The sequence below is a fragment of the Ursus americanus genome, chromosome 6 (assembly GCF_024610735.1).
Source record: "Ursus americanus isolate L20-20 chromosome 6, mUrsAme1.1.p, whole genome shotgun sequence".
NCBI classification, from domain to species: Eukaryota; Metazoa; Chordata; class Mammalia; order Carnivora; family Ursidae; genus Ursus; species Ursus americanus.
In genome coordinates, this window is record NC_142132.1 from 59,900,626 (window position 1) to 59,917,590 (window position 16,965).

Here is a 16,965-nt window from a genome sequence, read left to right on the forward strand (position 1 = left end):
CAGGAAAAGAATACCCTCACCGCTTTTCTCTGTCCTGCTGCTATCTTCTGTTGGCCAAACCCACCTGGAAGGTAGCCAGCAGGTGAACAAGGGGGATGTTGTCTAAAAGAGTCAGCCTCCTGGGCACAGAGGAGGGAAAAGAGTGGGGGGTGGAGGAGGCAGAGCAGTGAGGGGTGCAAATGGAAAGCAACCCACTCAGTTGAGAGGGCCAATCCTTCAACATTGGTTTAGATCCTTATAACCAGCCACCCCTTGTCCATACTGTAGATTAACATCCTTCTCCTCTTGTGGAAAAGGAGCGGGATCCTTTTTCTGCTAACTCAGAGAATTTCCATCAAATCACACATTTCCTATGTCCACTGTGAATTATTCATGCTCCAATCTATTTCATCTGTGGAGCCTGAGGATATAAATACTATAATGCTTTGGACTTTTTTTAAAAATCTCTATTTTTTTCCCATATTTGAATTTCACCTATTCTAGTGAAAGTAACTCTATTTCAGATTGGTTTGCAAAGGTTAATATTTGTCAAAATATGAGCCATCTGTAGTGACAGTGAAGTCCTATCAAGTGTTCCAATGTTTTCATCCAATACCACAAACATTTATGAAGCAGTCTACTACCTCCAAAGCATCATGGGGAACTCAAAGATGAATTACAGATGGCCCCCGTCCCTCCTTCCCAGGGAGGTTACACCAGCATCTGAAGATAGTGACAAATGTTCTCATAAAGATTAATTCTTGCAAGACTCAGAGATGGCCTCAAGAAGTGGAACTTATTAGAATCTAGAAAGGTAAGTAGAATTTTGACCAGTGGAGTTGGGGGGGAAGAGGAATTGGCAGGATACTTCAAGTGAAAGAGAAATTATTTCTGAACTTTCTCAGACCTAAGACTTGTACAGTCATTGACTTTAGCTAATAAAGACTCTGGTAAGAAAAAAAGAAATGATGGCCTCTAACAAATTTGAAATGCAATATCTGAATTAAATTAATAAATAAACATCTCCCTCATCAAAACCACAACCACATCCCAGATTCAGAGTTTCTCATCTAAGACAGTCTCAGTGCCAAAGGCCTGTACTGGAGAAACAGTTCTGAATGAGTTTGAAAGTTCCAAAAACTCTCCAGACAAGCCTTTTGCAACTTGAGCAAAAAGTGGAAACTGGGCAATTTCATTTCAGTTTCAACTCCAGCTCAGCACTGCTCTGGAGGGCAAAACTGGAAAAATGGAAAGTGAGAACTGAATTTTCCTTGATGGTTGTCGATCCCATCAGAAGAATTTATGGGGGAGGGGCGCCTGGGTGGCACAGTCATTAAGCATCTGCCTTCAGCTCAGGGCGTGATCCCAGCGTTCCAGGATCCAGCCCCGCATCAGGCTCCTCTGCTGGAAGCCTGCTTCTTCCTCTCCCACTCCCCCTGTTTGTGTTCTCTCTCCCTGGCTGTCTCTGTCAAATAAATAAAAAAAAAAATTTTTTAATCTAAAAAAAAGAAGAATTTATGGGAAAATGAAAATCATTAAAGCTAAAGGTAGCTATTATGAGGATGAAGTCTCCTTTGATTTCATTTTGAGGTTACATTTTAAAGACAAATCCAAATGGAATGCTAAATGCAATGGCAGTAAACATGTAATTTTTCAAATGTCTCTTGATTCCTCAACCACCAACCTGGCATTAATCAGACAGAACCTCTATCTATATAGTAACAATTATTATTTTATAGAGCACTTACTATACTATGAGCCAGTCACTGTTCTAAGTGCTTCACATGGAATAACCCATTTAATTCCACTTTTTAACCGATGAGGAAACAGAGACACAGCATGCCTAAAGTCACACAGCAACTAGGCTACTACGGTTGTCAGATAAAAGACAAGATGCACAGCTGCATTCGAATTTCAGATAAACCACAAATAATGTTCAATATAATTATGTCCCCTGCAATATGACATACTTATACAAAAAGTATTCATCGCTTTTCTGAAATTCAAATGCAGGACCCTGGGTGTCCTATTGTTTTACACAGAGCCCTGTATTTTGCTAAGTCTAGCAACCCTTACAGCCAGTAATGGAGGAGCTCAAAGAATAGTTCAATTATAGCACATCAAGGAGTTTCCAAGCCCAAGAACTACCAGTGGACTTGTGGCTTTTGTTCCTTCTTGATTATAATAATGACATTAAATTTATTGAGTGCTTTCTTAAGGCTCTATTATAAGCACTTAACATAGATGGATTCATTTAATCTTCAAAAGGAGTCTACTAGTATTAGGTCCATTTTACAAGTGAGACTCCTCAAAGAGACATGCCTAGTCTCATGAAATTAGTAAGCAACAGAGCCTGACTCAAATTGGAGTGTGTGAGGGGTGTGGAGCCCAGACCATGCCAACCTCGTTAATGCAAACTCATCTGCTCTGTATTATGTTGCTGGAATCATGGTATGTCCAAAGATCTGTCTTTCAGAGTTCTCAAAAGATAAGTAAATGTTTAATCATAGCCCTCTTTGACTCTAAACCAGAAGCTTCTACTTTTCGAAAAGGACTCCTTGAAACCAGTAAAGTCATGTTCATTGTCTCCACTCCCTATGGGGCCTAGCATCTCTATCAGAAAACAATATGAGTGCAATTCATGTTTGTAGAGTACACCTCAGTATTACCTTACTCGGCATGCATAATGCATCAGAGTGTCTGGGTTTTATTTTTGGTCAATGACTATCAAGCTCTTGACTTTCAAGGCCCAAATGACCTTCTCTGTAAGGATTTTAAGGAAAGAGAATTGAAATAGCACCAAAAAAAAATGGCCTGGAAAATCCTCTCAACAGTCCTCATTTGGTTTCCACATTGCTGAATTTACTAAACTTCAAGAGTAGTCTAGGTCTTCCGAGAGTGCATCCTATAAATGTTGTACAAGTCCAACTCTGAAACCACTTAGATTACAGGAGCTGATTCCCAATTATTAACTACACCTTTGTTATGGACTGAATGTTTGTTTCTCCTCCCAAAATTCGTATGTTGAGGCCCTAACCCCCAAAGTGACAGTATTCGGAGGTGGAAGTTTTGGGAGGTGATTAGTTTACATAAGGTCATGAGGGTGGCACCCCCATAATGAGATTTGTGTCCTTAAAGGAAGAAGAAAAGGTGAGCTCGCTCGCTCTCTCCGCAGCGCGAGGATGCAGAGAGAAGGCAGTCACCTGCACGCCAGGAGGAGGGCCCTTGCCAAGAACCAGATCCAACAGCGCCTTGACCTTAGATTTTCCAGCCGCCGGAACTGTGAAAAATCAACACGTGTTGTTGAAACCACCCCGTCTAAAGTACCCTGTTATAGCAGCACAAGCGAATTAAACACCCTTCCACGGTGAGATCATTAGGGGCCAACTAACTCAGGGAAAGTATGTAACCCAGTTGAGTCTATTTTTAACTTTGACACTTAGAAAAACTTCTGTTATTATCTTGCTTCCATTATCTGGCTCCCCAGAGAGGAGCTGGAGACATAGATTGTTAAGGAAAGAGAGAGAAACTCAGAGGAGCTGATGCAGAAGTGAGGGTAGGGATTGTCAGAGAGGGGAGAGAAGGGACAGGAAACCAGACCCTGGCTGTGCCCCACTGCCCACACTGTACTTCGGGTTGGCTTGCTGGAGCAATGTCTGCTGGAGGTCAGGTGGTACCCAGCAGCAGGCTTCCATCTGATTCCAGCCCCAGACGTAAGTCTCCAGGGACGAGATGCAAACGATACACCCACCTCATCATCTGACGAAGCGCAGCTCGGGCGCAGACCTCAGACCCAGAATTGGTCTGTTCAAGTCCAGGCGCTGATGTTACTCTGTATTAACAGCAGGCAAATCACTTAACCTTCCCATGCCTTCGTTTTGTCTTAACAGGGCAAACAACAGCACCTCCTATTTTAGGGAGTTATTGAAAGTCCTGAATGAAATAATGTATGTAAAGTACTTACAACAGTGCCTGGCATACAGCGAACCTTCAATAAACTTTAGTACTGTCTGGTGTGAAGGTGTTCTGTGGCATAAAGGGTGCAGGAGATAGGGTTAGAAATTTTGATGGGGCATCCAGAGTTCATGCAGAGGCTTTGAGGATTCTGAATCCATCTGAGAGGTATTCCAGCACCCTGAGGACAAGGACCAGACACAACACGCTAACACAGTGCTGAGCACATCAAACGGACTTAATGCTCATAGACTGATAGGATACCTGTCAATGAGGAAAGTGGTCCTCAGGGCAAGAGCTAAGATGGGGGTGAGGAGGACTGTAACAGAACCAGAAGGCTGTGTTGGAAATGCAGCCAACAGAAAAGAGCTGCTCTGGGCCACATTCGTCAGGACGTTCCTCCCAACCGTTCTTCATGCAGGGCAACAGCAAGAGCAAAAGCTTGTGGGCAGGAATAGGTGTAGCCATCATTATCATTATCGTGATGTTTATAATTTTTAAATAATAACAGGAACAATAACGACACTTATTGAATCTTCCTGTGTGCCAGACACTCAGCTAAGTGCTTCCCTCCAGGCTGAAATGCTAGCTCTTAAAATACTGAAAAAATGTTTTCATATATATTACCAAACAGCTATTACACGGAGCACCCTCAGGGAGCCCCCACTACCCTGATTATCTGAGCTTCCCCCAGGATCCCCTGGGTCCCCTGCTCCCAGGACCTAAAAGCACTAAAGGAGGCCTCAGGGACCCCTCTCCAACATTACAATCTGAACCTCTGCAGATTGGTCGATGCCCCTATTAAATATTTTGAAAATCACTCCTGTATTCCATGCATTAACCAACTTAATTCTTACATTATTCTTTCATTCTGGGAGATGATACTAAGGCTCAAAAAGGCAGGAGACTTGCCAGGGCCAGAGCTCAGAACTGACTTTATTCTAAGCTCCTGGTCTCCCCGCCCCTGCCAGGAGGGTAAGTTTTACGCTGGAGACTGTGGAACATAACGCTGAACAGAGTGGTCACACTAAGTAAATCAACAGGTGAAATATGATTTCCAGAAACTTCCTGTTTTAATAGGTCAGAGAGAAATCACCACACTCTGTTAAAAACATCAGGCCCCTGAGCCTCAATCCATGTTAAATACTAAGCCTGCTAGGTGAGCCTGCACAGCTAAGTTTATGCAGCGGGTAACATTTCCTCGGGTGGTGACATTCACAGTGGACTGTTACATCTTCATCTAGCAGAAAAACCCAAATTCTTTTCTTCCATCCTTAAATTGAACTGATCTCATCCCAGATGCTATGGTTATTTGCCTCGAGCTTCCAAAACACAAGTAAATGGCAGTACCATCTGTTACAGCCGGCTACATGAAAAGGTCACCAGCCTCTCCCATTGTCTCTTTACTCCAAGTTAAGAGTTAACAAAACAGAAAGATGTTGATTTAATATGAACTCTTGAATTTCTTCTGGTGGTAAAAGGAGAATCCAAAAATAGGACTCAATTTAGGTTGCCATCATAAATGCCTGAGAATTTAACCAAGAAACCAGAAAAAGAACAAAAGCCTAAGGAAAGTAAGAAGGACTTAATATAGAAAAAAAAAACAAAAACAGATTAAGGAATTTGAAAACCAGATTAATAAGTCAAGCAAAAAATTTACAGATGGATAAAAATGATCCAGTGCTACCAGTTCGAGTTGTGTTTCCCTCATTTGCAACTGGTAGTACTCAATAAATATTAGCTATTTACTTATTAATCCCCAGGTGTTTCCTTGAATTCAGACTGAGACAGCATCTACATAATACTAGATTCTTCTTCATTTGGATGTGGGAATCATACCTCTTCACCTTTATATTCTTGGTCCCTGTCACAATATATGTGTTTTGAATGAAAAACTGTATTTGATCAAATAGGACAATGTGTCCTTTAATTTAGTGATTAAATGTATAAGAGCCATAATGATAATTCCTTCAAGATACAGCATCAGTAAAGAAAGGAGATATTTTGTTAAACTAATGAGCAGAAGCAATGGATTTCCAGAATCTTGGTCTTTCTAGAGTTTTCATTTTGGACCTCCATTTCTTCCATTAAGATGTGTCTATGCTTATATTCACAACACACAGGATAAACTCCAGGCATCTGCAAGAATGATCCCAGAATTTGGATCAGCTGGGTCTGTGGAAGGGGATGTCTGTTGGTCAGGACAGCCTGAGGTCAGACCAGGCCAGAGAGGGACGAAGGAGTCAGTGAGTAATGTGGACAGAGACATGCCTGCTGGACCCAGGAATCCGGGGGAGAAAATCAGAACAGGGTCTAGGGTGACAGGCCAAAGTGAAGGGAATAAAGGTGGAAGGACCCAAATTAAAGGAGCTAGAAGCAAAGTTTGAATTAGAGGCAGAAGGTATTTCAGGTGGCGATGCAGGCTGGGTGCGAGGGTGGGATCAGGAACCCAGGTTCCAATAAAGCTGGAAGCACACTTAGAAACCAGTTCTAACCGGGAGGCTTGACGAAGTTCTCCGGTGTCGGCACAGGCATTGCAAGCTGGCAGCCCTCAGGCTGAATTTTGCCCATAGAAAGATGTTGTTTGGTCTGTACTCTCTTTCTTTAACACGTTTTTAGACCTTTGCATTTGAATGTCATGAGCTGGGAATAATACTGGCTGCAGCAGGTACCGTTCTGAGTGCTCTGCATATTTGAATTCATTTAATCTTCATAAGAACATTTGTTGAGTGCTTATGATATGCCAAGCCCTATTCCAAGCACTCTGTGTATTAACTCATGGATGCTTTTAGCAATCCTATCCCCATATTACCTATGAGAAAACAGAGGCACAGAGAAGTGAGTCGTTTGCCTGAGGTTACACCGCTCGCAAATAGCGGAGCCAGCATTTGAATGCAGGTATCAGCCTCCCAGCCCAGTCTTCTACTCAGCTAAAGCCTGGCTGGTATCTCCTGTTTGCTCCTTGTCAGGCTTGCATAGGTGACCCCAGGTCTGCACACTAGTGCAACTGGGTCACTGATCTGAGAACAGCCTCTCTTCTGCCAGGCCTTAAGCAGCCTTCTGGAGGGGCAGGTAAGAGGCACCGCCAGGCTGAGGCAAAGCAGGCACCACCATCACTGCATATCTGACCCTCCCCAGGCTAATACCGTTACCAGCGTCCGGGAAGTGCAAAACGCAGCAAGCCTCACACAGGCAACAAAAGAAAAAATAACTGGGCCTGGGGCACCTGGATGGCTCAGTCAGTTGAGCTTTGGTCTCTTGGTTTCCAATCAGGTCATGATATCAGGGTGGTGAGATCGAACCCCACATCAGGCTCTGTGCTCAGCGGGGAGTCTTCTGGAGACTCTCTCTCTCTCTCCCCCCCTTGGCCCCCTCTTCCCCCCCATTAGCGCGCTCTCTCTCTAAGATAAATACATAAATCTTTTTAAAAAAAGGTTCTTGGGATGCCTGGGTGGCTCAGTCGGTTAAGCATCTGCCTTCGGCTCAGGTCATGATCCCAGGGTCCTGGGATCAAGTCCTACATCAGACTCTTTGCTCAGAGGGGAGTCTGCTTCTCCCTCTGCCTGCTGCTCCCCCTGTTTGTGTGCTCTTTCTCTGTCTCTCAAATAAATAAAATCTTTTTAAAAATAAAATAAAACAAAAATAAATTTAAAAAAAGATTCTCTCGCCCTCTGCCCCTCCCCCACCCCCACACATTATCTCTCAAAAAAAAAGAGAGAAAAAGAAAAAGAAAAAATGACTCTGCTTCATCAAAATTAAAAAACTTTTGTAGAGCAAAGAACACTATCAAGAGAATGAAAAAAACCCACAGAATGAGAGAAAATGTTTGCAAATTATTATATCTAAGAAGGGACTAATATCAAAAATGCATAAAGAGCTCCCATAACCCAATTTAAAAAAATTTTTAAAAACACAAGCAAACTGATCCAAAAGGGAAAAAAATGGGCAAAGGATCTGAATGGACATTTTCCCAAAGATGACATATAAATGGCCAACAAGCACATAAAAGGATGCTCAAATCACTAGTCATTAGAGAAATACCAGTTAAAACCACAATGAGATACCACCTCACACCCATTTGGATGGCTCGCATCTGAACACTAGAAAACAAGTACAGATGAGGATGTGCAGAAATTGGAGCCCCAGTGCACTGGCACTGGGAACATAAAATGGTGCAGGCGTAGAAAGCCATTTGGCAATTCCTCAAAGAGTTAAAATAGAATTGTCATATACCCGGCAATTTCACTTCCAGGTATGTACCCAAAAGAAGTGAAAGCAGGGACTCACTCAAACAGACACCTGTAGTCAGTGTTCCTAGCAGCATTGTTCACAACAGCCAAAAGGTGGAAACACGCCAAATGTCCCTCAACATATGAACAGATAAACAAAATGTGGTATATACATATAACTGAGTATTATTCAGCCTTAAAAAGCACTAAAATTCGAACACATGTTACAACATGGATGAACCTTAAGAACATGGATGAACCTTAAAAAGTGAAATAAGCCAGACACAAAAGGACAAACACTGTAGGATTCCACTCACAATAAGGTACTTAAGAGTAATCGGATTCATAGAGACAGAAAACAGAATAAAGGTTACCACAGACCAATGGGAGGAAGAAACAGGCAGTTGTTATTCAATGGGTTCAGAGTTTCTGTTTGGAATAATGAGAACGTTCTGGAAATGATTAGTGGTGATGGTTGCACAACATTGTATGAACTGTGAATGTACTTAATACCACAAAATTGTACACTAAAAAACAGTAAAAATGCTAAATTCTATGTTATATGTATTTTGCCACAATAAAAAAAAAGTGTTAAGCCTCAAAGAAGTGTTAAAGTTATACAAAAAAATCTCTGCCCATTTGAAATCAAATAGTAAAGTCTGAGAAGAGTCAGGGGAACAGATAGAAAAGAATCTATCCAGTTAGTCGAAATCATAGAAGAAAAAGAAAAAACGTTTAGAAATAAATGTTCAGCAAAAGTTGGCAAATCTTCAGGAGACATGAACAAAGCTTTTTTTAAAAAAAAGAAGCAAAAAGCTTTAAAAAAAAAAAAAACCTTCAAAAAGAATTAAATGCAAGGATGCCTACCAATTAGATATATGTTCACAGAGACATGTGCCAAGATAATAAAATAAATGTTCAAATTCTCAGCTACCATAATCCAGCAGAATAGTAAACTTAAAATGCCCTTGGATCTGAATGCAGAATAGCGCCTGAAAATTTTAATTATGTACCCAGGGTACATGCAATGTCCTTGGGAGCTTTCAATTCATTCCAAAGGACTAACACAAAAATTTAAAAATACAGTAGCTCCCCCACCACTATCTGCAAGGGATATATTTGAACCACCAGTAGATACCTGAAACTTCAAATAGTACCAAACCCTATATATACTTTATTTTTTCACATATACATATGTATGTGTGTGTGTGTGTGTGTGTGTACATATATATATTTATTTAATGAAAGTTTAATTTATAAATTAGGCACAGTAAGAGGTTAACAATAACTAATAACAAGGGTCGCCTGGGTGGCACAGCAGTTAAGCGTCTGCCTTCGGCTCAGGGCGTGATCCCGGCATTATGGGATCGAGCCCCACATCAGGCTCCTCTGCTATGAGCCTGCTTCTTCCTCTCCCACTCCCCCTGCTTGTGTTCCCTCTCTTGCTGGCTGTCTCTATCCTGTCGAATAAATAAATAAAATCTTAAAAAAAAAAAAAACAATAACTAATAACAAAATAGAACAATTGTAACAATATACTGTAATGAAAATTATGTGAAGTGGTCATTCTCTCAAAATACCTTATTGGACTCTACTCATCCTTCTTGTGATGATGTGAGATGATAAAAGGCCAGAGTGATGAAACAAAGTGAGGGAATGATGTAGGCGCTGTGACCTAAGGTTAGGTTACCACTGACCTTCGGACCATATGTCAGGAGGAGGGTCATCTGCTTCCAGACCACAGTTGACCACTGTAACTGAAACCACAGAAAGTGAAACCTCAGATAAAGGGGGACTACTGTATAAATCTGCCATAAAATTATCCATTAGAGACTGACATATTTTAAATAAAATGAGTGTGAATTCCACAACTGCAAAGCAAGGTAATGGGATTGTAAATTATTCTGCAGTTCTCTGTCTCTTCAACTGGAGCCTTTTGGATTCTCCCAAACCTTTAACTAGACCCACATTAAGTTAACATGTGCTGGGGACTCCAAACACTACAGAAATATTGGTTTATTTAAGGGAAGACTAGATTCAACCCCGGACATGCTACTAAGTCCCTGGGAGATGTTGGGCAAGTCACTCAACCTTTCCAAGCACCAACTTCCTTTGTGTGAAGTAGAGACTAGACAAAATAATTTCTGCAGTCTCTTTAACACACTATGAGTCACATTTTGTTCCTTTCTTTTTTGGGGGGGTGACATTTTTTTGGTTTTCCAAATACATCACTGTCCAAATTGAAGGCTCCAGAGTTTCATAAATCTTTCACAAAAATGTTATTCAGTCCCTCCAAACGTATTTTCTTATCTTCTAGCTGCCTACATGCAAAGATGATTAGAGAACCCACTCTCCATTATATTTTTGTATATATCACTTCAGTCCATAAAGGATTTGAGCCTACCTCATTTCATTAGCATCTTAAAATTTCAAAATTTTCTTGTACAAATACTGTGCATAATCTTAAGACGAAATCCTTTTCCCAAAAAAATCATGCTTAAAAATGTTTACTTGGGCTTTTTCTCCATTAAAACAGGAAAGTGACATATGCATAAAGAAGGATGCTAAATGAATATAGATTTGATACTGATGACTTGCAGCCAACTACCGCCCTTTCTCTCCTGGCTTGATGGCTAATCACCAAAATACATTCCAGAGCTGTTCTCTCTCCTCATATACTTCATTTGAGAATGAATTAATTTCTGCTGCAAGTTATTCCATCTGGGAAAACCTAGATCCCATCAACAACAGCTTGAGAATAGAATTGAGAGGAGCAGAAAGGCAAGAAAGAAGTCTTAAAAATTAAAATAATCTTTCTGCAGTCTAAGTCCAGAAAGGAAGCTTTGGCTCTCGGTGTACAGTCAGTTGCAAGGAAGATTCTATTCTCTCTCTGTATTAAGTTAACCAAACAGTTCAACAACAGTAATCAGTCTTTAGTGAGGAGTATCACACCAAAACTCCACAGCGGACCTCTTCCTGCTGGCACAACAAATCCTAGCTAAATTGTTAAGCCAGTTCTGGTCTGTCATGTCCCTAATAGACCTGCCACGTTTTAGCTGGAATTTTCTCAAAATAGATGGGAATTATGTTTTGTAAAATTTTAAAAATGGGAAGACCCCAAGTTTTAATTATACAGGCATCTATATTTACACTGGCATCTATATTTTATATGAAATTTCTTAAATTTATTTTATAATAACATTTTGAATAACGAAGATTGCAAAGTTACATCTAGGAAGATGCTATCTGCAAGCCAGTCAGGTCCCAAACCAAAGCAGAACCCAAATGTCAAAATAAATACCACTAATATGATTCATTTACTTATTCATCAAACACAGCTTAAGCGACGTCTCTTTTCGGCTATTCTAGGCACCGTGGGGGATCTCACATCATCATACCCCATGGCAGAAAAGTGCTACTGGAGAGATGTGAAAACAGTGCCCTGTTGCCCTACAAAGCCCATTACAAAGATTCTGATGGCCTGGAAAATAGAGGTGGGGTCATAGCTTCTTCAGCCTGTAACCAGGCTGGGCCAAGGCAGGCCTTATGACACCTCTGACCCAAAGACAGACAGGTGAGAACACTGCTGTCCTCCCAGAGAGATGGGAACATGGATACATGGCTGGATGGAGAGAAGCTGAGCTTACCTCAGGACAGACAGGACCTCTGGAGGTAGAGCCTCCATCAGCTGTTTGACCCTGATCTACCACGGAATCTAGAAGTTAGGAGACATGAGGCACCACGGAGAAGCCATTACTAGAATGGAGAAGAACAGAAAGATGGGAAAGAAGCCCTACAAATGAAAGTAATCCTTACTCAGCCTGAATCAGGACAGGAGCTTAGGAGCTCATTCCATCCAAGAAGCATGGAGAGGGTGAAACACAAACTCTGAAATAAAAGAAAGAGAAATAGGCTCTCTGAGGGGTAGGAGAAGAGGAAGGAGTGTCCAGGTGAGCCCACATCCCAGAAAATTCTGTTTTGAACCATGGGAAGGAATGCACATAGGAGGGAAAAACAGAACAGCTCAAGTTGCTGATGCATGACCAAGAAACGACACAGCCTGAGGAACGGATGACAGGAGTGCCTTTCCAAGTGTGGCAGTGACATAATGGAGCACACAGGCATACTCATCTCCAAGGGTGAGAAAAGACTCAACTCACTGTGAAGCCAAGTTTTTAATGTAGAATTCACAAGTCACTCTTGTAAAAAACTCTGCCCCAGAGTCTCCTCTCTGGCCAGATCAGATCTGTACCTCACAGGCAGCCAGCAGAAAAAAGGGGTTTCAACAGGTGTGGAGTGGCTCAAAAATCCAGCTCCCGGAACTTCCAAGTCTAGAAGTCTCACACTCGAGGGAGGAAGATAAAAAGTTAGCAATGAAAGGACTCACCGGTTGGCTGTTTGAGTTGCAAACAGAAAGATGCTGAAGAGGTAGAAGGGCACAGAGAAGCCAGCAGCAGAAGACCCAGAGCTGCCAGAGCTTGGGCGGAATTAACACTGGCGATGAAAGGCAAGCCTTCAAAATACCCCAAAGTCATAGACTTAACGTTAGAGGAGCCGGATGCCCTCCAAAGTCTGCAGTGCTCAGCTAGAGCCAGCAAACCGATCTGTTACCATGTCGTCTAAGGAAGCATATGATGACGACGGTCCCCACAGAACAGAGTTCTCTCATGGATGCTAGCTTTGACCCAATGCTGTCCTTCCCTGGGTTTCCAGTAAAATCATCTGAAACCTTCGTAAAGTATACATTTTCATAGAAGTTAAAAAATGACTCTCATAGAAATATTAAATGAACATGGGTCAAAGATGTTATTCAGTTTGTTAATTAATGAGGGAAACAGTACGATGGTAGAGCTCTTCCAAAGAGTATTTTCAGGATCTAGATTCTCCTAAGTGCGTGGGACACCATTAGAACCAGATCACTGTGTTACATACAAAACAGGCTAATGACCAACAGAGTAATAAGCCATACCTTTGGGGTTATCTTTTCTATAGAACAGAAATTATTTGCCAAATCTACATGTTAATATGTTACCTCACTAATTTTAGAAAGTGTAGTTAATAGTAATAAGTGGTTTGAACAAAGTTTATTCTCCTGCTTAAATTTACACCTTGGGTGGGCTTGCTAAACTATGGCCCCACATGATGTCAAAAGGACATATTACCCAACTTCTTATTTCCAAGTTTTAAATGATTTTTCCTAACTCCTTGATGCTTAATTTTGTAATAGAGGGTGGGCAAATCTCATTAATCACAGAAGCTGGAGAACCTCCCCCCCCTCAAGGTTTTTAAAACTAGACTGTCCATACAAAATGTTATCTTGGCCTTGACCGATTAGCATAAAGAATGGTGTGTGAGGAAAGAAAAGACATTCAGATGGCAATGGGAAACAGCTAAGCCCTGCTAACCGTGGCCATCTGCCGGCCTGCCAGATCTCACTGACCATGTCACGCTGAAGTCTGGAGATCAGAAGGGGAAATCATGCTCACCTGTCCGAGGCAGATGAGCCATCTAAGGGCAGTCGCCTCGAGATGGAACCTCCAGTGAGAAATCCAAATGCATACTCTGCAGAAGGAGCAGCTCCTCAGGCGGATGAGACAAAGACTACTCTTTGAGTGTCACACAAAAGCCAGCTTCAAGGTCCTCTTGGAGAGAGCAAGTGGCTGAAACAGTTGGTGTGGCCCTCCAGGAGATACCTTTCCAAGAAGATGCGGTTGGTGCAACTGGCTCCACGTAGAACCAGGAGTAGTTACTCACTGAGAACCCACCCGAGAGAGAAGAACCCAGCATCTTACAGTGAATGTTCACCAAAACCAAAACACGGCCCTCCTTTACTCTTGCCTCTTATACCCTCTTTTTGCATATGATTTTTTAAAACTATTTTCTGTCAAGGATGAGTGAAAGATCAGTAAAAGCACTTTCACACAAAAGCAGAGTTGTACCCTAGGAACAGGGTTGACACAGGTATGAAAGGAAGTGGCCAGGTCTATAAAACTGGAGAATAAAATCAGATCAGTCTTTCAAATGAATTTTACGGAAGTATTTGCCTGGCATCTATCAGCTCTTGTGCTAGGTTGGGATGGTGGGGGTAGGAAAGCTACTTTGTGACCTCATAAAAGTAAGAATCAAAACCACAATGAGATACCATTTCACATTCACTAAGATGGCTATAATCAAGGGGGGGGTAGGAAGTAACGGGTGTGAGGAAGGATGTGGAGAAACTGGAACCCATCCCTATTGACGCTGGGAATATAAAATGGTACAGCCACTGTGCCATTTCTCGAAGTTAAATACAGAATTGCCATAGCAATTCCACTCCTAGGCATATACCCCAAAGAGCTGAAAACAGGTACTAAAATAAGTACTTGTACAGAACTATTCATAGGAGCCAAAAATGTGGAAACAAACCAAATACCCATGAACGGATGAACAGATTGACAAATGGTGGTACACACATACAAAGGAATGGAATTTCATTCAACCATAAAAAGGAATGAAATGTCGATACCTGCCCCAATGTGGACAAACCTTGAAAACGTTATGCTAAGTAGAAAAAGCCACACACGGGAGGCCACATATTGCATGACTTCATTTATATGAAATATCAGGGAAAGGTAAATGCAAAGAAATAAGCAGACTGGTAGTCGTCAGGGTCTGGGGGGAAAGGCTGGGGAATAACTAGGTAGTAGACAGGGGGCTTGATTTGGAGGCAATGAACATGTTTTGGAATGAGATAAAGGTGGTGTTTTTGCAACATGATGACTGCACTAAATACGGAATTGTACACTCGAAAATAGTTAATTTTATGTTATTTGCGTTTCATCTCAATAAATGAAAAGAAACAAAATAGCAACCATGACAACAATAGTACTAAGTGGCAAACAGTAAAACCCAAGTTAATACAATGGCTTTCAGAATGTGGAAATATGTAAACTAGAGTTTGGACAGAAGAGGGAGCAAGAAACACACAGACTTATAGAATTTATGTGCTAAAAAAAGGTTCAGAAAACACACCGATTATTTCCCCCCCAGGATTGCGTCACCGCTCTTCTCCTTGAGTGAATGATTATCTCCTCTAAATATAGAAGAGAATAAAAAACATATAAAGTCTTCAATACCAAGAAAGAAATATTGAAGACACAAAGAATTTACAGCACGAAGGGTTGACCTGAGAGATCAATGAGTCCAATCACCCTTACTTTGCAGATGGGAAACCAAGACTCAGAGAGACTGCCTTTCCCAATGCTCACGGCAGAGCTGGGGTGGCTTGGGGACTCCACTTTCCATGACAGAAGCTCCAACTGTGTTCTCTCTGCTCTTATTTTTTTCTCTTGAATCACATATCTAAAATGTTTCCAGGCCTGCAGCAAATCAGTGTCAGCCACCCCCTCCTCAGCTTTTCAGCATTCACATCCAATGAAAATCAGGTTAAAATTAACATCTCTAGAGCAGCCTTAAGTGGAAAAGCCCCAGAGATGGAACCTAGGGTGTGTAAGAAGTCAGCCCAGGAGTGGGCACACTCTGCCTGGTTCCCGGGGAAGGGATGGGCAATGAAGACACTGTATGCACCTGCAACCTACATGTCAACTAGGGTCACCGTGTCCTCTGAGAGTCAAGACCAAAGAGCTTGAACTCCTATCCAGGTGCTGTCTTCCAGATCATTCCTTCCAGCCCTTACCTTCCATTCTAGAGGGCTGATGAAGCAATTTTCCCAAAGACCATTCTCTCCTAAGGCCAGCTGTCTCAATAACTTTTTTTTAACCACCCTGCATGTATGTCTTGGGACTGGTGCATTCCCTTCCTTCCTTCCTCCCTACACCAGTTACCAGTATGGGTTACTTCCTTGTGGGGCCTCCTCAAAGAGCAAGAGTGTGCAGTAGACACCCTATGGAAATTTCAGCACAAGGTTATAAAGCAGGTAAGTAGCAGGAGCCGCCAGAACTAAACCCAAAAGCTTCAGACTCCAACAGGTCTACCACCAACTGAAGGCCAACACCTAATACATTGCTATTTAATTTTGCTAAAAGGGGACATTTGTCTTCATTATATTTTCAAACTTTCAGTCCCTGTAATACAATCCTCTTATTAGGTGTAGATTTTCATTAGTGTTTTCAGAGCACCTAATACAGCACCGTATCATGCCAGAAAGGCCTCTCTCCCCTAATTATTTAATTTTGAATAAAATTGGGATTAAGAATGTAGGCTCGGGGTGCTTCAGTGGCTGAGTCGGGGAAGCATCTGCCTTTGGCTCAGGTCATGATCCCTGGGTCCTGGGATCAAGTCTGCCTCTCCCTCTGCCCCTCCCCCTGCTTGTGCTCTCCCTCTTGCTCACTTTCCTCTCAAATAAATAAATAAAACCTTAAAAAATAAAAAAAAAAAGAATGTAGGCTCTGGAGTGAAAATATTCACGTTCCTTTTTAGGCTTCGGTTATTCCCTGTGTGGTCTTTGGCACTACAGTTAACCTCCCTTGTCCTCAGTTTGCTCAGCTATAAAATGAACATAACAATAAGCACCTTCCTCTTAAAACCATTATGAGAAAAAATGAAATAAAACATTCGAAATACATATATGAGTTCCTGGCACATTCTAGGAGCACAGGATCTGCTTGTCCCTATTCCTCCCCCTCTGCCCCTCCCCCTCCCCTAAGAGCACACTCTCTCTAAAATAAATAAATAAATCTTTAAAAAATAGGAAACAACCTGAAAAATGGATGTCACTAGAGATATCTAGTTGAATACCATCAGTGATGGTGAACTCATTACCTCTCAGGCAGCCTGTCACATTTGCAGACAGCACTAACTGTTA